A 26,761-nucleotide genomic window follows, 5' to 3' on the forward strand; every position below is an offset into this window, starting at 1 on the left:
TTGGCCTATAAGATGGAGGGTCCTCAGTATCCTTTTTTTGCTTGGGGATTGTAACAATTAATCCCTTCAACATTTCCGATGGGAATGTACCAGTGGAGGCTGCTAATTCAAATACTGATTTTAAGTGGAGAGCTACTTCTGTAGATAAACTTTTATAGAATTCTTTGGGAAACCCATCCTCCCCTGGTGATTTCTGATGAGGGAGTTTGATGATGACTGAGCTAATTTCCTGAGTTGAAAATGGTTGGGAAATTGAGCTCAATTGATCCTCTGTAAGTTTAGGTAACGAAATCCGTGCCAAATAGTTTGAGATAATCTCTGTGGTAGGTTGGGGGATAGTTGTATCCTTTTGAAGATCATATAATGACTGATAGTAATCTGCAAAGGCGTTAGCAATATCTCTAGGATTTGTTAACCTCCTATGTGAATGAGGGTGTAGAAGTGCTTCTATTTTGTTACTAAATTGTTTAGATTTCAATTTTTTAGCTAACCAACACCCCACCCTATTACCCAGGCCATATTCTTTAGCTTTAAGGACCTTCAAGTGATATTCCTGTTTATTTAACAAAAGTAACCTTAGTTCTTGTCTAAGTTTCAGTATAGTCTGTGTACATTGTGAAGTAGGATTTTCTTTATTTTTTTTTTTTCCCCAAAGCTATCAAAAATATCTCCTATCTTTTTTTCCCTCTGGCGGTTAATATATGATGACATTTTAATCAAAATGCCTCTCATATATGCTTTATACGCATTCCATAATACAAATTTGTTAACTTCTGAATTGTCATTATGTTTAAAGTATTCCCTATGTTCATGAGTCATTCTTTGGCACAGATCGATATTCTGAAGTAATGAAATATTTAATCTCCATCGCGGGGGCGGAGTTTTAGACAATTTGTCATCCACCGTCAAAATAATCGGTGCATGGTCAGACCATCCAGCCGTGCCAATTTCAGGCCTTTTAATATTTTGTAGCATCCTCTTGTCTGTAAGGAAAAAGTCTATTTGGGAGTAAACAGAATGAACAGGAGAAAGAAAAGTATAATCTCTTTCAGCTCCATGTATAGAGCGCCAAATATCAAAAAGTTCCTATTTTGCCATTAGAGGGAGTATAGATTGCGTAGTTATTCTAGTGGGTAAAGGAAAAGGAATTGGCAGCACTCCAGGTTGAGTCAAAATCCATAATGATTAAGCACACAGTCAGTGTGTGAAACGCGTCTACCTTGTCACGATTGTCATATTTGGATGTCCAGTCAATAAATCTGGATTTTGACTCAACCTGGAGTGCTGCCAATTCCTTTTCCTTTATCAAGTTTTCACGGAGGCGAGCCGGGGCGTGCACCGGTGTGAGTCATCAGGCAATTACACCACCTTGAGCAGTGAGTTCTTGGTTCTTCTAGTGGGGTTTGAAGTATCTAAATTTGTGTCTAAGATTGTATTAAAGTCCCCTCCGATCATTAAAGCCCCTTTCCTCATCTCCATGGTTTTACTTAATAGAGGTGATAAGAATCTACGTGGGCCTGTATTTGGAGCATAGAGATTTAACAATGTAAAAATTGAGTTATTGAGTTTGCATATTAATATTATATATCGTCCCAAGGGATCTTGTGTAGTGCAGATATGTTCAAATTTAACTGAATCCCGAATCGCAATCAGGACTCCACACGTCTTTTTGGGACCATTAGCAATAAATATGTGTGGAAAATGTTCAAACTGAAAGAGTGGACACTTAGAGGCAGCAAAATGTGTCTCCTGGGCAAAAATTACATCAGCTTGGTGCAATTTAGCTTCCTTCAATAGTGCCGCTCTTTTATAGGGGCTATTAAGGCCTTTAGTATTTATAGAAACAATAGTCAATGGCATTGGATATATAAACCATTTACTCTTTTGCCACTAGGATCTCTTACTTTCAACTTTTTTTGTACCCAAATTTGCTTTATACAGCTATCTGTATTCTTATCAAACCATTTCTCCAAGTATACCCCTAAGATCCCTATAATTTGTCTTTCTGGAAGGGAAGGGAAGGATAATAGGATAAGAAAGGGGAAAAGGGAAAAAAAAAAAAACCTAAAAAAAGGAAAAAAACAGACTATACACAAAACATAATAATAAAAAGAAACACCTGAAGCATTGCAGGCAAATGGGCAGTTATTACTGCTTAAAACGGGGGTACAAATTAACGGTATTTTATAACACCAACCTACTCTCCCTAAAGGAGAGATAAATGTGCTCTGAGCAGTGCTCAGCCCCGTCCTCCCATACCTCCCTGTGCGGCCTTACAATATAAGTACTAAATAAACTTCCGAATAATTTCAAAAAATGTTTAATTCCCCTCCACCCCCCTCCCCACTCTATCCCCTACTCTATTCTCTATTCCCCCTGATCAAATAAACATGGAGGGTGATAGGGGGGGGGGAGGGATGGAGGCAAAACAAAAACCTCCAGTTCCTCTCCTACCACATCTCCACAATTCCCTCAATCAAGTATCAGAAGTGATCAATTGCCAGTTTTTAAGGAGTTGTACCCCTTTTCCACGCTGTGAGCAGGGAACGTTTTTTCCCTTCCATGTAATTAATAATTTTGTAGGAAATCCCCACTTATAAATAACATTATGAGAGGTTTTTGAGCTTCTTCTAATTGGACTGCTATACTGAACTTTTGAGCAACTGCTTTTCTTGTCACTGTAACTTGCTTCATCCTTATATATCTGGGACTGATATTTAATCTAGTGAATTCCTGAGAGAGAATGTTTTTCAATGTCTTTTCATCTACAGTACAGGAATGTAATGCAAAATCATATCCAGCTAATCCCTTTTTGTTTTATTTGGTCATGGGAATACTATATACTTACATATAATTTATGAATTTGCTTTTTTATTGAGATCTGAGCATTTATTTTGGCTTTCTGGGTATTAATCACAGAATTTTTATGTGCACGTTTTTTGGAATACGTTCACTGATTGTAATTAATTTCATTCATTTGGTTAAGTAGTTATAAAGAATGACCATAAAGTGCAATGAGATTTATGTTTGAGCTGCTTTCATAAGGAAAAACCTATTACTTCCAGGAGAGGGCAGTGTAATAATGGAAACATGCTGTAAAATAAAATACGTATTGGTAGTGCAGACTGATATTTGCTTAGTCCAGCTTTAGAATACACTTACAAGGTGGAGTGAAGGCTCAAACACCGAGCCTGTCACAAATATGGCATGCCTAATGAGCAGTAGTGGAAGACAAGAGTGAAAATCTAGCCATTTAATGATATAACGGGTATTTATAGTGAAGCTTTAAAGCCTCAGATTGTCAGGATCCATGAATTTATTGGCAAATGCATAGTTTCTAAGGCTGGCCATACACTATACAATTTTCTTGTTCAACTTTCCTTTAGATTTACCAAAACCATATAATATAAGTTCAAACCTGAACACTTTCAATTTGTATGCAATCAGGCAGGCCCTTGCACTACATAGTTGAAGGTAAATCTAATGGAAATTGAATAAGAAAATTGTATGGTGTATGGCCAGCCTTACATTCTGAAACAATTTGGGAGCAGACTTTTCTGAGGGAGCTGAAAATGGTGGCCATAACTAAAATGTAGGCATGGTTTGGTGATGGTTGCTTAAACAGGGCAATAATATTTTACAAGAAGTAGGTATATTGCATAGTTGCCAACAGTCACAAATTGCCCGGGACATGCGCAAATTCTTAGCAGCTGTCACAAAATTTGTGTTAGATGGATGTGTATTTAAAAGTCGGAAGTGACGGTGTGGACATCCCTCCTGTCTCAGTAGAAGTCCGCTCGGAGGAAACGCGTCAGAGAGGAGGCACGCCGTCACTAACTACATCTGCGGTCCGCACTGCAGGCGGCCATGGATCTACAGGGTTCCAGCAAGCTTATTATATCGTCTTAACTGTAAGTGCATCTTTGAGTATCAGCAATAAAAGTTATAAGGATAATGCACTATTAGTCCCCCCTTGTCTATTTTTGGGAAATCACCTGTGAACACCTGGATGAAGTTTCACTTCCAAGGGACAGGGAGCCACAAGCTTGGGGGACGGTCATTACCATTGAGCTGAAAGATATCCAGAAGTTATCCATACACCTTAAGTTTTATGTCATCTGGTAAGAGTTTATCTACTCTCAAACCGGCCACGAGGTGGGCAGAGCTGGGCTATCTATATCACTGCACGCATCTTTTTGTTTGGAGATATATTGCATCTTATTTTTTACCCGTCTGGTAAGGGGAATACCTGCACTTTAACAAGCACCTTGAAACACCTTTCCCTCATTCGTTTTCATTGAAATCACTTGTTTGGTATTGGGATTTCTTCATTCAAGGACTTATGTGAACTGTTGCATATATGGACCTTTTATGAACTTCATGAACTTTTATGTTTTATATCTCATCCTATTTATTAATGACATTGGTGTTATTATTGTTCACATATTTATGTTTAGAAGTTTCACAGAATTAGCGCACTACACATTTTAATCATTTGTACACTTAATTATCCTCACTGGGTAATCGGATTTTAGTTGCAGCTTTTCATTGATTTATTTATCAGCGCTCCCTTTATACATACCAATGCACACAGGGTGTGCCGGTTTTGCCTGGGCACATCTAAGCTCAACACACAGAGTGGCAGTGGGGTGCCCGGCGTTGAAACTCTGTGTTCCAGCACCCAGCACAGAAATAAGTAATGTAGCGCCTGAAATGAAGAGCGGCAGCTGGTGCCGGGCACTGGAACCCTCTTCATATACCAGCACCCAGCAAAGAAAAGAAGAGTACACCATGGACGGCTGGGCCCTTTACTATGGAAACCTCTGCCACTGCCAGGGTGGGCCTCTAGTATCTGCACAGTGCACACACAAAACCCTCCCTGCTCTTCATATACAACTCAGGAGGGTCGAGGTGGGGCGGGGTATCCACACAGCCGCTGTACCCTCACACCTGCAGCATCAATAGAAGCCCGCGGCAGCAGTCTGACCAGCCACAGTAAGTTGTAGATTCTGTTCTGTGGGGGAGAGGAGAGCTGTGGGTATGGGACAGGGAAGGTAGAAGAGCTCTGTACTGAAAAGGGAGTAGAAAAGAACTCTGTGCTGGAAGAAGAGGAGAGCTTTCTCTTGGGAAGACATTTTGGGGGAGGGTCTGTAAACCGGCGTAGCACACTCCTGAACTCTGCACCTTGTACCTAGCTCACTCCTGAACTCTGCACTCTGTACAGTATCTCACAAAAGTGAGTACACCCCTCAAATTTTTGTAAATATTTTATTATATCTTTTCATGTGACAACACTGAAGAAATGACAATTTGCTTCAATGTAAAGTAGTGAGTGTGCAGCTTGTATAACAGTGTAAATTTGCTGTCCCCTCAAAATAACTCAACACACAGCCATTAATGTCTAAACTGCTGGCAACCAACGTGTGTACCCCCCCAAGTGAAAATGTCCAAATTGGGCCCAATTAGCCATTTTCCCTCCCTGGTGTCATGTGACTCAAAAGTGTTACAAGGTCTTAGGTGTGAATGGGGAGGAGCAGGTGTGTTAAATTTGGTGTTATCGCTCTCACTCTCTCATGCTGGTCACTGGAAGTTCAACATGGCACCTCATGCCAAAGAACTCTCTGAGGATCTGAAAAAAAGAATTGTTGCTCTACATAAAGATAGCCTAAGCTATAAGATTGCCAAGACCCTGAAACTGAGCTGCAGCATGGTTTAACAGGACAGGTACCACTCAGAACAGGTCTCACCATGTTCAACCAAAGAAGTTGAGTGCACATGCTCAGTGTCCTAACCAGAGGTTGTCTTTGGGAAATAGATGTATGAGTGCTGCCAGCATTGCTGCAGAGGTTGAAGGGGTGGGGGGTCAGCCTGTCAGTGCTCAGACCATACGCCGCACACTGCATCAAATTGGTCGTCCCAGAAGGAAGCCTCTTCTAAAGATGATGCACAAAAAAAGCCTGCAAAATTTTTGCTGAAGAAAAGCAGACTAAGGACATGGATTACTGGTCTGGGGCGGCATGTTTTGCATGGTCTGGAGCTGCAGTTCATTGTGGGAACCATGAATGCCAACATGTACTGTGACATAGTGAAGCAGAGCATAATCCCCTCCCTTCAGAGACTGGGCCGCAGGGCAGTATTCCAACATGATAACAAACCCAAACACACCTCCAAGACAACCACTGCCTTGAAAAAGAAGCTGAGGGTAAAGGTAATGTACTGGCCAAACATGTCTCCAGACCTAAACCCTATTAAGCATCTGTGGGGCATCCTCAAATGGAAAGTGGAGGAGCGCAAGGTCTCTAAAATCCACCAGCTCCGTGATGTCATCATGGAGGAGTGGAAGAGGACTCCAGTGGCAACCTGTGAAGCTCTGGTATTGAACTCCATGCCTAAGAGGGTTAAGGCAATGCTGGAAAATAATGGTGGCCACACAAACTATTGACAATGGGCCCAATTTGGACATTTTCACTTAGGGGTGTACTCACTATTGTTGCCAGCAGTTTAGACATTAATGGCTGTGTGTTGAGTTATTTTGAGGGGACAGCAATATTACACTGTTATACAAGCTGTACACTCACTACTTTACATTGTAGCAAAGTATAATTTCTTCAGTGTTGTCACATGAAAAGATATAATAAAATATTTACAAAAATGTGAGGGGTGTACTCACTTTTGTGATATACTGTACACAGTGCACATATGAACTCTGCACTATAAACATAGCGCACGCATGAACTCTGCACTCTGTACCTAGCTCACTCCTGAACGCTGCGCTCTGTACCTAGCTCACTCCTGGACGCTGCGCTCTGTACCTAGCTCACTCCTGGACGCTGCGCTCTGTACCTAGCTCACTCCTGGACGCTGCGCTCTGTACCTAGCTCACTCCTGGACGCTGCACTCTGTACCTAGCTCACTCCTGGACGCTGCGTTCTGTACCTAGCTCACTCCTAGACGCTGCGCTCTGTACCTAGCTCACTCCTGGACGCTGCGCTCTGTACCTAGCTCACTCCTGGACGCTGCGCTCTGTACCTAGCTCACTCCTGGACGCTGCGCTCTGTACCTAGCTCACTCCTGGACGCTGCGCTCTGTACCTAGCTCACTCCTGGACGCTGCGCTCTGTACCTAGCTCACTCCTGGACGCTGCGCTCTGTACCTAGCTCACTCCTGGACGCTGCCCTCTGTACCTAGCTCACTCCTGAACGCTGCACTCTGTGCAAAGCACTTGCATGAACTGTGCACTCTGTACCTAGCTCACTCCTGAATGCTGCACTCTGTACATAGTGCATGTATGAAATTTGCACTCTGTACATAGCGCACACATGAACTCTGGACTCTGTACCTAGCGCATGCCTGAAGTCTGCTCTCTGTACGTAGCTTGCACCTGAACTCTGAACCTAGCACACGCCTGAACTCTGCACTCTGTGCAAAGAACATGCATGAACTCTGCACCCTCTACCTAGTCCTCAAGTACCCCCCATGGGCCATGTTTTCGGGAACTTCCCTTAGATAAAATAGCTCTTATCAATACCATGTCATTGATATTGATTTAAAGCAGCTATACAAAGTAAAGGAAAACCTGAAAACATGGCCCGTTGAGGGTACTTGAGGACTGAGGTGACATGAACTCTGCACTCTTTGCAAAGCACATACATGAACTCTGCACTCTGTACATAGCGCACACCCTGTACGAAGCACGCGCATAAACTCTTCACACTTTACCTTGTCAGACAAAACCAGAGAAATTCCCAGCTCAGCTCACCAACCAGTCTGCTTACCAACCAAATTAACATATCTAACAGTATGCGTTAAAAAAAGAGGTTTAGTAGTATTGGTGAGGGGACACACTGGACACCTTTGCTGCCATTGTGCTATGTGCTGGGTGTCTAGTGTGACCCTGTACCTTTACCACTTGCTGACCTCCAGCAGTACATATACTGCTGAAAGTTGGCTCTATTGTGTGAAACGGCATACCTGTACGTCGTTTCGTGCAATAACCAGTGGGGCCAGAGGGGGAACCAGTCGGCGGGTCTGCTGATGTAAACGTGGCAGACTGCCGTTCTGTCACAGATGAACACAGGGATCCTGTGTTCTTGCTATTTAGGAACACGGGTCTCTATGTTCATCTAGTCAGTCCATCCCCCCACGCCGTTAGAAAACACCCCCTAGGGACACACTTAACCCTTTGATTGCCCCTGGTGTAAACCCCTTCCCTGCCAGTGTCATTATTACAGTAACAGTGCATATTTTTAGCACTGATTACTGTAGTAATGTCACTGGTCCCCTCAAAAGTGTCAGTTAGGTGTCCCCCGCAATGTCGCAGTCCCGCTAAAAATCGCTGATCACCGCCATTACTAGTAAAAAAAATAAACAAATAAATAAATAAAAGTGCCATAAATCTATCCCCTAGTTTGTAGACGCGATAACTTTTGCGCAAACCAATCAATATACACCTACTGGGATTTTTTTTTTTTTTTTTACCAAAAATATGTAGCAAAATACATATTGGCCTAAAATTATTAAATTTTTTTATTGGTTGTGTTTTATAGCAAAAATTAAAAAATATTGTTTTTTTTTTTTTGTTGTTTATAGCGCAAAAAATAAAAAGCCACAGAGGTGATCAATTACCACCAAAAGAAAGCTCTATTTGTTGGAAAAAAATAACATCAAATTTTTTTGGGTACAGCGTCGCATGGCCACGCAATTTTCAGTTAAAGTAACGCAGTGCCGAATCGCAAAAAAATGGCCTGGTCATTAAGGGGGTAAAACCTTACGGTTCAGAAGTGGTTATGGAGGATTGAGCTACCTCCAGGCCTACTTGCCCCCTATCCATCCACTAGAATGCATGTGCCTCCACTGTGGAGACTCTCATAGATTTACAGGAGTTAGGATTGCAGGTAATACAGGGTGCCGTGAAGTGGCCCTGCAGCTTACGCATGTGTTTGCAAATGTGTGCTAACTAAACACCTGTTTTTAACGCATACTGTTAGACTGGTTATATCGGATGGTAAGCAGACTGTTCTGTGAGTTGAGCTGGGAAATTTCTGTGGTTTTGCCTTGCATGCGTTACCTTTTCATGTGCTCCTTGCTGTGAAGGCAAGTTACAGTGCATGCGGAAAGTATTCACAGCCCTTCACTTTTTCCACATTTTGTTATGTTACAGCCTTGTTCCAAAATTTATTAAATTCATTATTTCCCTCAAAATTCTACAAACAATACCCCATAATGATGAAGTCCAAGGAATAATTTGTAGACCTCTGAGACAGGATTATATCCAGGCACAGATCTGGGGAAGGGAACAGAAAAATGTCTGCAGCATTAGAGGTTCTAATAAGCACAGTGGCCTCCATTATCTATAAATGGAAGAAGTTTGGAACCACCAGGACTCTTCCTAGAGAGGGCCGCCCAACCAAACTGAGTGATCAGGGGAGAAGGGCCTTAGTCAGGGAGGTAACCAAGAACCTGATGGTCACTCTGACAGAGCTCCAGCGTTTCTCTGTGGTGAGAGGAGAACCCTCCAGAAGAACAACCATCTCTGCAGCACTCCACCAATCCTGTATGGTAGAGTGGCCAGATGGAAGCCACTCCTCAGTAAAAGGCACATGACAGCCCATCTGGATTTTGCCAAAAGGCACCTGAAGGACTCTCTGACCATGAAAAACAAAATTCCCTGGTCTAATGAAACAAAGATTGAACTCTTTGCCCTTAATGGGAAGCATCATGTGTTGAGAAAACAAGGCATCGCTCATCACCTGGCCAATACTATCTCTACAGTGAAGCAGATGGCAGCATCATGCTGTGGGGATGTTTTTCAGTGGCAGAAACTGGGAGACTAGTCAAGATCGAGGGAAAGATGAATGCAGCAATTTAAGGAGACATCCTTGATGAAAACCTGCTCCAGAACGCTCTGGACCTCAGACTGGGGTGAAGGTTCCTCTTCCATCAGGACAACAACCCCAGACAGGCAGCCAAGATAACAGAGGAGTGGCTACAGGACAACTCTGTGAATGTCCTTGAGAGGCCGAGCCAGAGCCCAGACTTAAACCCGATTAAACATCAGTGGAGAGATCTAAAAATGGCTGTGCACTGCTGCTCCCCATCCAACCTGATGGAGCTTGAGAGGTCCTGCAAAGAAGAATGTGAGAAACTGCCCAAAAAAAGATGTGCCAAGCTTGTAGCATCAAACTCAAAAATACTTGAATCTGTAATTGGTGCCAAAGGTGCTTCAACAAAGTATTGAGCAAAGGCTGTGATTACGTATGTACATGTGATTGTTTAGTTTTTTTATTTTTAATAAATTTGCAAAGATTTCAAACAAACTTCCTAAACGTTGTCATTATGGGGTATTAATTGTAGAATTGTGAGGAAAATAATTTAACCTATTTTGGAAAAAGACTGTAAGATAACAAAATGTGGAAAAAGTGAAGAGCTGTGAATACTTTCCGGATGCACTGTATAGGTGGGGGCAGGGGCCATTTTGTTTGTTACCCTATACCTAGTGCACACATGAACTCTGCACCCTGTACCTAGCTCACTCCTGAACTCCACACTCTGTACCTAGCTCACTCCTGAACTTTGTATCTAACGCATGCATAAACTCTGCACTCTGTGCAAAGCACACGCATGAACTCTGCAACCTGTACCTACTGCAAGCATGAACTATGTGCCCTGTACCTAGCGCAAGCATGAACTCTGCACTCTGGGCAAAGCACATGCATGAACTCTGCACCCTGTACCTAGGGCAGGCATAAACTCTGCACTCTGGGAAAAGCACCCACATGAACTCTGTACCCTGTACCTAGTGCACGCATGAACTCTGTGCCCTGTACCTAGCGCAAGCATGAACTCTGCACTCTGGGCAAAGCAGATGCATGTACTCTGCCCCCTGTACATAGCGCACGCCTGAAGTCTGCTTTTTGTGCGTAGCGTGCACCTGAGCTCTGTACCTAGCACATGCATGAACTCTGCACCCTGTACCAAATACATGCAGGAACCAAGTGCATGCACCCTGTACCTAACCTAGCTCACTTCTAAACTCTGCACTCTGTACCTAGCACACACATGAACTCTGCTCTCTGTATATAGCGCATGCATGAACTCTGCACTCTGTACCTAGCACACACATGAACTCTGCTCTCTGTATATAGCGCATGCATTAACTCTGCACTCTGTATCTAGCACACACATGAACTCCGCTCTCTGTATATAGCGCATGCATGAACTCTGCACTCTGTACCTAGCACACACATGAACTCTGCTCTCTGTATATAGCGCATGCATGAACTCTGCACTCTGTACCTAGCTCACTCCTAAACTCTGTGCTCTGTACATAGCACATGCATGAACAAAGTGCACACATCAACCTCTGCACCCAGCTCACTCCTGAACTTTACACTCTGTACATAGCGCATGCATGAACTCTGCACTCTATACCCAGCTCACACCAGAAGTCTACACTATGTACATAGCCTGCACCTGAACTCTGTACCTAGCTCTTTGTAAAGGACACGCTTGAACGCTGCACTCTGTGCAAAGCACACGCATGAACTCTGCACCCTGTACCAAGCTCAATCCTGAACTCTGCACTCTGTACATAGCGCACACATGAACTCTGCAACCTGTATCTACTGCATGCATGAACTCTGCACCCTGTACCTAGCGTATGCTGAAACTCTGCACCCTGTGCAAAACACACGCATGAACTCTGTATCTACTGCATGCATGAACTCTGCACCCTGTACCTAGCATATGCTGAAACTCTGCACCCTGTGCAAAACACACGCATGAACTCTGTATCTACTGCATACATGAACTCTGCACCCTGTACCTAGCGTATGCTGAAACTCTGCAACCTGTGCAAAACACACGCATGAACTCTGCACTCTGTACCTAGCACACACATGAACTCTGCACCCTGTACCTAGCACACGCATGAACTCTGCATCCTTTACCTAGCTTATTCCTGAACTCTGCACTTTGTACCTAGTGCATTCAGGAACTCTGCAGACTGTGCAAAGAACACCCTTGAACTCTGAACACTGTACCTAGTGCATGCAGGAACTCTGTAACAAGCTGCTGAACTCTGCACTATGTACCAAATGCAAACACAAACTTTGCACTCTGTGCAAAGCACACACATGAACTCTGCACCCTGTACCTAGCTCACTAAACTCTGAACCCTGCACTGTGTACATGCATAAATGCACATGAGTGCATGCATAAACTCTGCACACTGTACCTAGCACATGCAGATACTCTGTACCAAGCGTATGCATGAACTCTGCACTCTGTGCAAAGCACACGCATGAACTCTGCACCCTGTACCTAGCTCACTAAACTCTGAACCCTGTGCATAGTGCATGCCTGAAATCTGCACTTAGTGTGTAGCGCACTCCTGAACTCTGCTCCCTGTGCGTGGTGCACTCCTGAACTCTGCACCCTGTGCATGGTGCACTCCTGAACTCTGCACCCTGTGCATGGTGCACTCCTGAACTCTGCTCCCTGTGCATGGTGCACTCCTGAACTCTGCACCCTGTGCATGGTGCACTCCTGAACTCTGCTCCCTGTGCGTGGTGCACTCCTGAACTCTGCTCCCTGTGCGTGGTGCACTCCTGCTGTGATTCTCAGTGCTGTGCTCAAACTCAGGTGATGGTGCTCCACTCCACTCTTTGAGTGCTCAGTGTGAATAGTGCTTTTTAGCAGCTCACCTCATAAATAGACCCATATAGAGTCATAAGCACAATAATGGCAAAAGGGTATCAATCAGAAGGGATGAGTCTGTAACTCCCTCCTCTCCAGGGCTCCATCATCCAGTACAGGAATCAGGGTCCTGGTTACACACAGGTAGAAAAAAAAGGGAAAAGATCTATTGCTCTCTGAATAATTTTTATTGATGAATAATATAATACAAGGGAACTCACATTTATGGCACTTCAGGCAGTGCGGGCTGAACAGGCTCTCAAACGTGATCAACTCCGTCTGTCCTAGATCTGATGTAGTCGAGTAGGCTCCTCCCCCATACACGCTGCGTTGTGTTGACTTCCTCAGCAGGGGTGGAAGCACCTGAGTTTGAGCACAGCACTGAGAATCTTTTTGGGACATTTGGAGCACCTGTCTCTGAGTCTATTATTTTCAAGGACTATTTTCATTGGGACTTGTTTTCACCATTTAGTTATTTACGCACCATTTAATCAATATTGATTTATTATGTGATTTTATTCTATTTTTGATTATCTCACTCATGGTGTGAATATCCTATTGTGATTATATTTGGTTCACAGTTCACAAATTTATGCACCATTCATCATCATTTATTTGATAGGTGATCTTATTCAAACACAATTTTTTAATTTTTTATTTATTGCAGTCATGGTGTGAATATCCAATTAATGTGATTATTTATTGTGTGAGTTGGTTCACGGTTCTATTTATTGATTTTCACTACTTAGTTGATTTCACTTTGGCGCGGCATTATTGATTTATTTTGTTACTCCTGAACTCTGCACCCTGTGCATGGTGCACTCCTGAACTCTGTACCCTGCGCATGCCGCACTCCTGGACTCTGCACCGTGTGCATGGCGCACTCCTGGACTCTGCACCGTGTGCATGACGCACTCCTGGACTCTGCACCGTGTGCATGGCGCACTCCTGGACTCTGCACCCTGCACATGGCGCACTCCTGGACTCTGCACCCTGCGCATTGTGCATGCATTAACTCTGCACCCTGTGGAAAGCACACGCATGAACTTTGCATCCTGTACCTAGCTCACCCATGAACTCTGTACCCAGCTCGTAGTAAATGCCTGAAGTCTGCACCCTGTACATTGCGCACGCCTTAAGTCTGCACTCTGTGCGTTGCCCACGCCTGAAGTCTGCACTCTGTGCATAGTGCACTTCTGAACTCTGAACCCTGTGCATAGCCCACTCCTGGACTCTGCACATAGCGCACTTCTGAACTCTGCACCTGGTACATAGCACATGCATGAACACTGCACCCTGTGCGTTGCGCATGCCTGAAATCTGCCCTCTGTGCGTTGCGCATGCCTGATTTCTGCACTCTGTACTTATCGCATGCATGAACTCTTTGCAAAGCACACGCATGAACTCTGCATCCTGTACCTAGCTCATTCCTGAACTCTGTGCTCTGTACATAGCATATGAATGAACAAAGCGCATGCATGGACTCTGCACCCAGGTCTCTCCTGAACTCTACACTCTGTACATAGTGCATGCATGAACTCAGCACTTTATACCCAGCGCACGCATAACGTCTGCACTGAACTCCTGAACCCTACACTCTGTACCTAGCTATTTGCAAAGAACACAAATGAACCCTGCACTCTGCACCCTGTACTTAGCTCACTCCTGAACTCTGCACTCTGTACATAGCGCATGCATGAGCTCTGAAACCTGTACCTACTACATGCATGAATTCTGTAACCTGTACCCAGCGTATGCATGATCTCTGTGCAAAGCAAACGCATGAACTCTGCACTCTGTGCAAAGAACAGGCATGAACTCTGCACCCTGTATCTAGCTCACTCTTGAACTTTGTACCTAGCGCACACATAAACTCTGCACCCTATACCTAGTGCATGCAGGAACTCTGCACTCTGTGCAAAGCACAAGCATGAACTCTGAACCCTGTACCTAACACATGCTGGAACTCTGCGCTCTGTGCAAAGCAACATGCATGAGCTCTGCACCCTGTACCAAGCTCATTCCTGAACTCTGCACTCTGTATCTAGCGCACACATGAACTCTTCACCCTGTACCTAGTGCAAGCATGAACTCTGCACCCTGGGCAAAGCACATGCATGACCTCTGCTCCCTGTACCTATCTCACTCCTGAACTCTGCACTCTGTACATAGCCTACTCCTGAACTCTGCACCCTGTGCATAGCTCACTCCTGAACTCTTTACCCTGTGCATACCCTGCACAGGGTACCCTGTACCCTGTGCATACCCTGTGAATTTCCCACCCTGTGCATAGCACACTCCTGAACTCCGCTCCATGTGCATAGCGCACTCCTGAACTCTGTACCCTGTGCATAGCGCACTCCTTAACTCTGCACCCTGTTCAAAGCCCACTCCTTATCTCTGCACCCTGTGCATAGCCCACTCCTGAACTCTGCACCCTGTGCATAGCCCACTCCTGAACTCTGCACCCTGTACCTAGCCCATGCATGAACTCTGCACTCTGTATTTAGCTCACTCACTCTGTGCGTTGCGCACCATGGAAGTCTGCACTCTGTGCATTGCGCACGCCGGAAGTCTGCACTCTGTGCGTACGCACTGCACTCTGTGTGTAGTGCACTTCTGAACTCTGCCCTCTGTATGTAGCGCACTCCTCAAACCTAAACCATGTGCATAATTCAATAATGGTATTTACCAAAACCCCATTAAGACCCTCTATCACAGTAGGTGCAGTTTGGTCACACCTACCATTTGATGTGGCATGCGGTCTTCCTGTGGGGAGGTGGCAATAATGGTGAATGCTACGGTGGGGTTATTGTTGAGTTCTGTCACCTATTCTCTAAGAAAAAAAGCATTTTTGATGCGCTCCAGTGTGTTTTTGATGTTTTTCCAGATGCTTTTTTTTCCTTCTTGTTTCACTGTACTAAGGTCCAGTGCATTTATGATACATTTTTGAAGTGCGCAAGTGCATTCTGATGCATTTTTGATGAGTTTTACCATGTTTCAATACAGTTCTGCACAGAAAAAATGCAACATGCTCTACTTTTTTTTCTGGAACCGTAATGCACTGGAACTACAAGCACTGGTGTGAACTATGCCATGGAAAACCATGTTGCCTACTTTTTATGTGTTATGGATGCAGAAAAAAAGCTTTGGAACAGTTGTGTGAACTAGCCCTAACACAATATTGGAAATGAAATCATGATATGAAAGTAAAATGTAAAACTAAATTACTGTATATCTAATTAAATTATATTTAACAAAAATGTCATCAAAGATATTACCGGCAGGCTCATAAATGGATAACACACTGCCAAGTCTTGGAATCATATCAGCATTTAACAAGGTAACTCCTTGTGTGACAGTTTTTAATTAAAGGATACCAATTATTTAAAAAAAACTACCAAAGTGTGAGAAAAATAAGTCCCAAAAAGAATCAGATATCCAAACTCCAAGCTCTGTGTCTAATAATGACAGAGCGCGACTAATATTATGAACAGCAAGCCTACAGTCAACGCAGGGGTTAACCAGTGTCTACACGTACTCCCCCATCATATTATCAAAAACTCATAAATAACATAAAAATTATATACTTGCACAATATTCCTAGAAATTGGAATAAGAAAATGCAAATGACATGCACAAAGAAACAAAAAGAAAACATTTGATAGGGAGTGGATACAGATAAAAGCAGAAGGAGAACTAAGTTGATTGCAAAATGCTGTAAGATCCAATGCCTGGTGTAGCCACTAGAGGGGAGCAGCAGGATAGCCATGCAAAGTGTTGCTGTTGCACAGACATGTACTATAGATAATTGTATTGTATGTATTAGTATTCTAAATTAATGATTTATGTATATAAATTAGTTTTAACCAAATATTGAAGGGTAAACTTATGGTATTTGGTATACCGTCCTCACACCATTGATAAAAGTGAAATTATTTTCTTTAATGTAAAAATCCAGATTAAAAAATAATTATATCAAAAAATACAATCAACGCTACGCTTTCAATGAGTGCTAAATGAGATTACTTACAAAACGACAATCAAAATGACTTAAAATGACAAAGTGCATTCATTATATGAAGATTATAAAATAATAAACAAATACAGGAGGTCCCCGGGTTAATAACAAGATAGGGTCTGTAGGTTTGTTCTTAAAGCGGAGTTCCGGCCACATACACATTTTTTACCTAAAAATACCCCCCTAATCCTAAACTAACCCCAATTACACTAACCCCACATTACAGTAGTGTACAGTAAATTAATATAGATAGAATCTTACCTTTAAAATTGATTGAAGAGCGCGGCCATCTCCGGTGTGGGCATCTAAAGCTGCTGTGTCATTCTTCCTGGTTTCAGCTACCCAGAATGCCGATCGCAATCTCGCCCATTGCGCAGTAGATTGCGATCGGCAATCAGAGTAGCGTCCGGCCATTCGCAATGCATTGTGGGATTGATGACGCTCATCTCCCAGGACGCTATGCAAAAGAGGAAGTGACGTCGGGGGCCGTGGCCGCACAAGGAGGAAGAGGAAGGAAGTAAGTTAATTTTCATTGAAAACAAGGTAAGCATAAAAAAAAATATATATTAACTATCCAATTCTTTTTCAGGTTTGTTTACTCCACCTGATGCTGAAAAGTTTTTTTTAGGGTGGAACTCCGCTTTAAGTCGAATTTGTTTGTAAGTCGGAACAGGTACATTTTTTTTAACTGTAGCTCAAGCCAAAATAATTATTTTTAAGTTTTTTGGATAGCATAGAGAAGGGTTAATACCCCTGTACCATTTTTTTTTTTGCTGTCTGTGCCCCTGTTCAGAAGATGTCACCTCACTTTCTGTCTTATGACAATTGGATTTAGAAAATTTTTGGTTGTTTTGGAAACAAGGATTTGTGATAAAGCTTCAGTGGAGACATCTTTTTTCCATGATAACTCTTACAGGAGTGAATTTCCCTTCCTAGGGGGAGATTTCCGCTCACTTCCTGTTGTCCCCCTCCGTTTGAAAGTATGAGTCATTTGTAAACTAGTTCCTGCTGTGACACCTATTAGTGATTCATAGTGATGTCGCGAACCTAAAATTCGCCGTTCGCGAACGGCGAACGCGAACATCGGCAAATGTTCGCGAACCGGCGAACCGCCATAGACTTCAATAGGCAGGCGAATTTTAAAACACACAGGGACTCTTTCTGGCCACAATAGTGATGGAAAAGTTGTTTCAAGGGGACTAACACCTGGACTGTGGCATGCCGGAGAGGGATCACGCAAAAAAAAGTTCTTAAAAATTATAATTTTTTGATAGAGAGCCAATTATTGGAAAAATTAAAATAAAATAAATTTGGATTTAGCATCTGGGGGGTCTAAAAGGTGTACCTGTGAAGTTTCAGCTCTGTAGCATGTCCAGAACCCCTAAAAAACAGCATTTTTCTTATATTTTCAGGGATATGGCTTCTCTGCGGCTGGCTTTTTCTCTTGCAGGCATTTAGCGGGCATTTTTTTAGGCAGGCATGTAATTTTTTGTATTTAGTGTCTGGGGGGTCTAAAAAGTGTATCTGTCAAGTTTCAGCTCTGTAGCATGTCCAGAACCCCTAAAAAACAGCATTTTTCTTATATTTTTAGGAATACGGCTTCTCTGCGGCTGGCTTTTTCTCTTGCAGGCATTTAGCGGGCATTTTTTTAGGCAGGCATGTAATTTTTTGTATTTAGTGTCTGGGGGGTCTAAAAAGTGTACCTGTCAAGTTTCAGCTCTGTAGCATGTCCAGAACCCCTAAAAAACAGCATTTTTCTTATATTTTCAGGAATACGGCTTCTCTGCGGCTGGCTTTTTCTCTTGCAGGCATTTAGCGGGCATTTTTTTAGGCAGGCATGTAATTTTTTGTATTTAGTGTCTGGGGGGTCTAAAAAGTGTACCTGTCAAGTTTCAGCTCTGTAGCATGTCCAGAACCCCTAAAAAACAGCATTTTTCTTATATTTTCAGGAATACGGCTTCTCTGCGGCTGGCTTTTTTTCTTGCAGGCATTTAGCGGGCATTTTTTTAGGCAGGCATGTCATTTTTTGTATTTAGTGTCTGGGGGGTCTAAAAAGTGTACCTGTCAAGTTTCAGCTCTGTAGCATGTCCAGAACCCCTAAAAAACAGCATTTTTCTTATATTTTCAGGAATACGGCTTCTCTGCGGCTGGCTTTTTTTCTTGCAGGCATTTAGCGGGCATTTTTTTAGGCAGGCATGTAATTTTTTGTATTTAGTGTCTGGGGGGTCTAAAAAGTGTACCTGTCAAGTTTCAGCTCTGTAGCATGTCCAGAACCCCTAAAAAACAGCATTTTTCTTATATTTTCAGGAATACGGCTTCTCTGCGGCTGGCTTTTTCTCTTGCAGGCATTTAGCGGGCATTTTTTTAGGCAGGCATGTAATTTTTTGTATTTAGTGTCTGGGGGGTCTAAAAAGTGTACCTGTCAAGTTTCAGCTCTGTAGCATGTCCAGAACCCCTAAAAAACAGCATTTTTCTTATATTTTCAGGAATACGGCTTCTCTGCGGCTGGCTTTTTCTCTTGCAGGCATTTAGCGGGCATTTTTTTAGGCAGGCATGTAATTTTTTGTATTTAGTGTCTGGGGGGTCTAAAAAGTGTACCTGTCAAGTTTCAGCTCTGTAGCATGTCCAGAACCCCTAAAAAACAGCATTTTTCTTATATTTTCAGGAATACGGCTTCTCTGCGGCTGGCTTTTTTTCTTGCAGGCATTTAGCGGGCATTTTTTTAGGCAGGCATGTCATTTTTTGTATTTAGTGTCTGGGGGGTCTAAAAAGTGTACCTGTCAAGTTTCAGCTCTGTAGCATGTCCAGAACCCCTAAAAAACAGCATTTTTCTTATATTTTCAGGAATACGGCTTCTCTGCGGCTGGCTTTTTTTCTTGCAGGCATTTAGCGGGCATTTTTTTAGGCAGGCATGTCATTTTTTGTATTTAGTGTCTGGGGGGTCTAAAAAGTGTACCTGTCAAGTTTCAGCTCTGTAGCATGTCCAGAACCCCTAAAAAACAGCATTTTTCTTATATTTTCAGGAATACGGCTTCTCTGCGGCTGGCTTTTTCTCTTGCAGGCATTTAGCGGGCATTTTTTTAGGCAGGCATGTAATTTTTTGTATTTAGTGTCTGGGGGGTCTAAAAAGTGTACCTGTCAAGTTTCAGCTCTGTAGCATGTCCAGAACCCCTAAAAAACAGCATTTTTCTTATATTTTCAGGAATACGGCTTCTCTGCGGCTGGCTTTTTTTCTTGCAGGCATTTAGCGGGCATTTTTTCAGGCAGGCATGTCATTTTTTGTATTTAGTGTCTGGGGGGTCTAAAAAGTGTACCTGTCAAGTTTCAGCTCTGTAGCATGTCCAGAACCCCTAAAAAACAGCATTTTTCTTATATTTTCAGGAATACGGCTTCTCTGCGGCTGGCTTTTTCTCTTGCAGGCATATATATCAGTGGTGGGTGGGCAGTGGCACAGTACACTCTCTGTGGACCTAACAGCAGTCACTGGCACCCAGGCAACTGCAATTTAAAAAATATATATATATTTTTTTACTTTGCAAGCTGCTGTGCCACTTTATATATCAGTGGTGGGTGGGCAGTGGCACAGTACACTCTCTGTGGACCTGACAGCAGTCACTGGCACCCAGGCAACTGCAATTTAAAAAATATATATATATTTTTTTACTTTGCAAGCTGCTGTGCCACTTTATATATCAGTGGTGGGTGGGCAGTGGCACAGTACACTCTCTGTGGACCTGACAGCAGTCACTGGCACCCAGGCAACTGCAATTTAAAAAAATATATATATTTTTTTACTTTGCAAGCTGCTGTGCCACCTTATATATCAGTGGTGGGTGGGCAGTGGCACAGTACACTCTCTGTGGACCTGACAGCAGTCACTGGCACCCAGGCAACTGCAATTAAAAAAAATATATATTTTTTTTTACTTTGCAAGCTGCTGTGCCACCTTATATATCAGTGGTGGGTGGGCACACTGTGGCACTGCAGTGGGCACAGTACACTCTGTGGACCTGACAGTAACTGGCAGCCCAGGCAACTGCAATAATAAAAAATATTTTTTTTTTTTCAATTTATTGCAACAAGATGCTGTGTCACCGTATATATATCAGTGGTGGGCAGTGCACTGCAGTGGGTACAGTGCACTCTGTGGACCTGACACAGCACTCACTGCAATTATGACAGAGGAAAAAAAAAATATTTTTTAAAATGCAAGGTACTGTGCCTGTGCCACCCGAAATGAGTGTGGTGTGCACACAGTACAGTCTGTGGTAGGTCTGTGGCCTCTCACACACAGCGGGCAGGCAACTGCAGTGTACAATAGATATATATAGATATATATATATATAAAGAAAAAACTCTATTACCTTACCAGCCCTTAAAAGGGCTTTTGGGGACACTATATATATATATATATATATATGTATATATATAAATAAAAAAAATCCTCAATTACCAGCCCTTAAAAGGGCTTTTGGGGACACTAGATAGATATAGATATATATATATATATATATATATATAAGAAGAAACAACTCAATTACCAGCCCTTAAAAGGGCTTTTGGGGACGCTAGGTATATATATATATATAAAAAAAAAAAAAAACACAAATACCAGCCCTTAGAAGGGCTTTTTGGGGTGCTGATATTACAGCAGTAGTGGACCAAGAACACTGCAAGACCAGGAACACTGACTAACTGTCCCTAGCTTAACAGCAGCAGCAGCAGCAGCAGCTCTCCCTACTCTCACTACACACACTGCTTCAGAATGATCTAAGATGGATGCTGCCTTTGCTTATTTATAGGAGGTGGGAGGGTGTGGGAGGGAAGTACGCTGATTGGCTGGAAATGTGTCTGCTGACTGTAAAGTTCAGGGTCAAAGTTTGCCTCAATGATGTCTTATGGGGGGCGGACCGAACATCGCATATGTTCGCCGGCAGCGGCGAACGCGAACATGCTAAGTTCGCCGGGAACTGTTCGCCGGCGAACAGTTCTATACATCTCTAGTGATTCACCACAGTAAAGATTATCATATAAAGAGAAAAATGGTGCAGCGTTACTGTGCGATATATCAATGTATATATCAATGTATATATTCAAAAATGCAGCCACTGCCAGCTGCACAGAGCGGTGAGCAAGCGGACAGGTTTTATATAGGAGCTTGTTTAATTTAGGCTGATTGTAAGTGTTTTATTTGGGGGCATTTTAAAAAAAACTTATTTGCACGGAGAGCACTATGTGGTTGCCTTTATATTCCATGTAATTTGTATAAGAAATACCTAGACTGAGAGGAGTACTTTATCTTAGGAAGGAAGGAAGGAGGGTGACCAACCCAGAGGGATCGGTGGGAGTTGCATATTACAGCGTTTGATTATCATCTGTGAGGTGAGTAGGCTTTTTACCGGGTGGAGGATGTAATACATTGTTTCACAACGAAGAAAGGACATAAGAGTGCGGTGGTGGACAAGATTTATGGAAAGGACTTCATTTTGGTGGACTTTTTTTGAATATATACATTGATATATGGCACAGTAGCGCTGCATAATTTTTATGTTTATATAAAAGAATTAGCACTCATTTATTTTTCACCTATTACATTACTGAGTTCTCAGTTGAAAAAAGTACATGCAGTTCTTGGTCCCATCAACCTAGGTACCCTGTAACAGTAGCTGCGATATTAGACTGGGCGTCTACCTTGGCGCACAGCTGCCCAACGCTGCTACTAGCAAGGAGATGGCTTTTTGTTTTGTAGAGCCTGTCTCCAGTTGCCAACATTTATTTGAGGCAAGTGTTACAGGGCACTCAGGCAAATGTAACAAAAGTACCATATGTCGTGCACTTTTATCCACTGGAAACTCAATAAAGTAAAAAAAAAGAAACAATGCCAATTCTTCTCTAACGGAGTAGGCAATTTAGGTACTCGTTTGAACTGGATCCTTATGATGTCCAATACAGAGCTACATAGTACCTGTCCAAAACAGTAATCTCATAAATAGCAGATAATCATTACTTGAGACGCAAACAAATCTGGATGTTAGTGAATTTTTTTTCGCACCTTCGCTCAACAGTCTTGTTTTACAGCTTTAAACATAGAAAAGTGCAGCAATAAATTAAAAAACTATGACAGCTCCCAAAAAGGAATAAAGTGCATATATATCCAATTCAATGGAAAAAGCAATCAAAAATTTATATAAATCCCAATGATAAGTGCAGAATAAATAATCCAAAAGGTGGAGGTGAATCATGATGTGAATGTGTCCCGTCACCAACACCAAAATAAATACTGCGCTCACCAGATGATGTTGACCCAAAATACTATACAGCATAAGGGTCAAATGGAGCTCATAAGTTTATGTAGGATTTCTTAACATGGACTGCAACCACGGATGTTCCCCAGGTAGATGTCCAATAGGGTGAATTGAGTATAAAGCTCACAGACATCCAGGACATGTGAATGTAGACCAAAGGAAACAGACATAGTGTAAAACCCCAATAATAAATGTATTTACATAAGGGAAAAAACACTCAAACAATCCAGTGGTACAGGCAGACAAGTAGGCAAATCTGTCTATGAAGGCACGATCCTGATGCATTTCGTCCCATAGGACATTCTCAAAGGTTTGATACTGGTTTTTGATATTTTTTAATGCATTGAACTACAATTACTGTACTGTATCATATACTGTAATAGTATCAAGTTTTAACATCTGTAGTTAGACAAACCACAACGTAACTCTCCTGCATTCAGGTGCTATGCCTAAGGGAAAAGGAGTGTATCCTAGGCTTTATTGACGGCACCTGTGGTCTTTCTGCCCTCTCAGGACCATGGGTATCCACAAGTACCCAATGGGCGAGGCGAGGGTTTAATAACAGTGTACCCACCCGCTGCTCACATGTTCCTTTACGGCTTGGCCTCTAGATAGGGCCGGAGGGGACGGTGCCGGACGCTGTAAAAGACGGTGTAGGCCAGCGGAACACCTACTCACCTGCACTTCTGGGTTATGGATACAGCGTGCGTTCCAACTCCAGGTGAGGTGCCCTGCAATAGTAAAAGACAAAAGAGGAGGCTCCATAATCACTCACTATTTAAAAACCTACTGATGACTAATGGCACCTGAAGTGAACCCCCTGCACCTAGGAGGTATCACATTGTACAGGGAGTCCCGAGATGGTCCAAGTAGGTAATGGTGGGTACATTGACTGGAACCCACTGCCCTAATGAGAGCAATTTTATGCCTTTTGTGAATTATTATGTTATATTGCACTTTGAATCATTATGTTGCATACTCGTTGCAGAGATATATGTTAGAACATAATATATTGCACTGTGAAACATCATGCATGCAGATTTCTGAGCAGGTTCGGTTGTAGATGCTGGTTTTTGCACTGCAAATGGACCCTTGAATAATGCACACCACCAATGACGTGAAAGGGGTGGGACCGACTAATAAAGGTGGTCTGGTTTGCAGGTATACATGTCTAGTGGGTCATTTGCCTCTTTGGCTCAGAGGAAGAGGGTTCGCCCTAGAAACCCATCAGCCCAGCCATTACGAATGCCATCTGGTCTTTCTGCAGCATTGGATTAGTCCATGTCCTGGAGACTACCCATCTATGCAGTTTTTTGTCATGCACTTTTTACTACATTTGTTTGTGAAGTATGATGTATGTTACCTTTTATTCTTTAATAAATAGTATTACACTAGGTCAGTGTGCCCCTCATCTCTAGTTAGACACCAGGTGGCAGCATAGCATGCTTTAATGTCATATGTCAAAAGAAGTAAAGATTCAAGTTGATGTGTGTTAGCCCACTTTCACATTGGGCTGATCTGCCAGCAATGGCACTGTCCGATTCCCAAAAGTAGTTTCCGTACTACTTTTGGCGACTTCAGGGGTGATTTCAATAGACATCTGTGCAGGAACCTGCACAAAATGTATGTCAAATCGCACCCAAAGTCAGACTGAAATTGCCAGTTTGAAATAGTGCGAGTTTAGCTAAACTACACTTAGAAAGAAAGATCAATCATTTAGGTCTCTTAGTCATTGAGAAATAAATCAGGTATGCCTAAGTAGAAAAGGAGATGTATTCAGTTACATTAGGATGTAAACATTTTTTATCACTACATATATGGGTGATGAGTAACTTCGGAAACCCTTGGAAAAAAAAAAAGAAAAAAACATGAAAGAGTCTCACGTCTGTTCCTGCTGCATTTCAAAAGATGATGTTATGTCTAAAAAAATATGACAGAGTAGTGACTTATAGGCCTGGAAACATGATTCCATTTGCCAGCACCCAAAGCAGGCTGTCACTCATAGTAAAGGGCACTTACTGATGCAGTATTTAAAACTCAAGGTCCAGATTTTCCATTTCAAATAAGAAAAATGAGACAACCATAAAATCACATGGCTAGGCTAATAACCCTCAGCTGTTAGCTTTGGGAAACATCACGCAAACTAAAGAAGCAAAGAAAAGCATTTATGCCTTTTAAGAGTGACAGTTTTTCAGATTTACTTTAAAAAGCTAATTAGTGGGGGTGATTTTGTCCACAAAGGTAAAATATTGGATGCTTCTTAAACATTGAATACCTAATTGCTCCAGACATATAGGAATTAGTGATGGGCGAAAAGTTCGAGCTGAGAAAAAGTTCGGCCACAACATTGGCTGTTCGCTATTTGGCAAACACCCAAATTGGCAGGGTGTTCAACCGTTTGTTTGACCCACCAAATGCCCCACAGTGCACTGCGCACAGTGCATGCTAAGCCCTGATTGGCTGAAGTAATGGAGGCTTTGCCCAATCAGGGCACAGAACACTGTCTAAGGGTGATGATTGGAGAAAGTCATGATAACTTAGACCAATCATGGCTCATTGCTCACAGACCCAGCCCACACTATAAAAGGTTACTCCCCAGAGGAGCCATTTGGAGTGTGTTAATGCAGTGTCAGTGTAGTGCATCTGTGCATTTTTATTGTAGTGTGTCCATGCAGTTTCACTGCAGTATATTAAAGTGTGTCAGTGAAGTGCGTCCATGCAGTTTTCCACAGTATTAAAGTGAGTCAGTGAAGTGCGTCTATGCAGTTTCATTGCAGTATATTGAAGTACTTCAGTGTAATGTGTTAGGCCAGTTTTACTGCAGTATATTCACGTGCGTCAGTGCACCTTTACTGCAGTATATTGAAGTGCGTCATTGCACTTTTACTGCAGTATATTGAAGTGCGTCAGTGCACTTTTACTGCAGTATATTGTAGTGCATCAGTGCACTTTTACTGCAGTAAATTGAAGTGCATCAGTGCACTTTTACTTCAGTATATTGAAGTGGGTCAGTGCACTTTTACTCCAGTATATTGAAGTGTGTTAGTGCAGTTTTACTGCAGTATATTGTAGTGCATCAGTGCAGTTTTACTGCAGTATATTGTAGTGCATTAGTGCACTTTTATTGCAGTATATTGTAGTGCATCAGTGCAGTTTTACTGCAGTATATTAAAGTGTGTCTGTGCAGTTTTACTACAGTATAGTGTAGTGTGTCAATGCAGTTTTATTTCAGTATATTAAAGTGACGTTTCTGTCAGTAGTAGTCCTCAAGTTAAAGTGCACCAAACTTTCCATTGATTAAAGTGCATACAATTACACATTACCCCATCTCTGTTACTTTTCAGTAAATAGCCCCCCCCCCCCCCCAACAAGGAGGTGCAGATATTCCCTTGGCACTGTGAGGGGGGTAGCAATGTATGTTTCTACAGGGAAAGGTGAATGTGGTCTGTCCTCAGGCAGAGCACCTTTTTCACTGTTTAGTGATGTTGCCCGTACTATCCAGCCACAGCATGCAGAGGAGGTGGTGGACTGGCTTACAAAACCATCCTCATCTTCTATGACCCAAGCAGAGACTAGTGCACAGTTCACCGCAGCTGCCAGAGCGGCCTTTTCTGCGTCCTTGTCCACAGCTACTCCTGCCATTGCCCTAGCATCATGCATAGAGGAGTCAGCCACTGTGTGAGCCACTTGCTCCTTGACAATGCACTTTATTCTGATGTTGGTTCTGACTCTGAGGTTG

Source organism: Pelophylax lessonae (assembly GCF_965119305.1).
Source record: "Pelophylax lessonae genome assembly, chromosome: 2".
Classification (NCBI taxonomy): domain Eukaryota; kingdom Metazoa; phylum Chordata; class Amphibia; order Anura; family Ranidae; genus Pelophylax; species Pelophylax lessonae.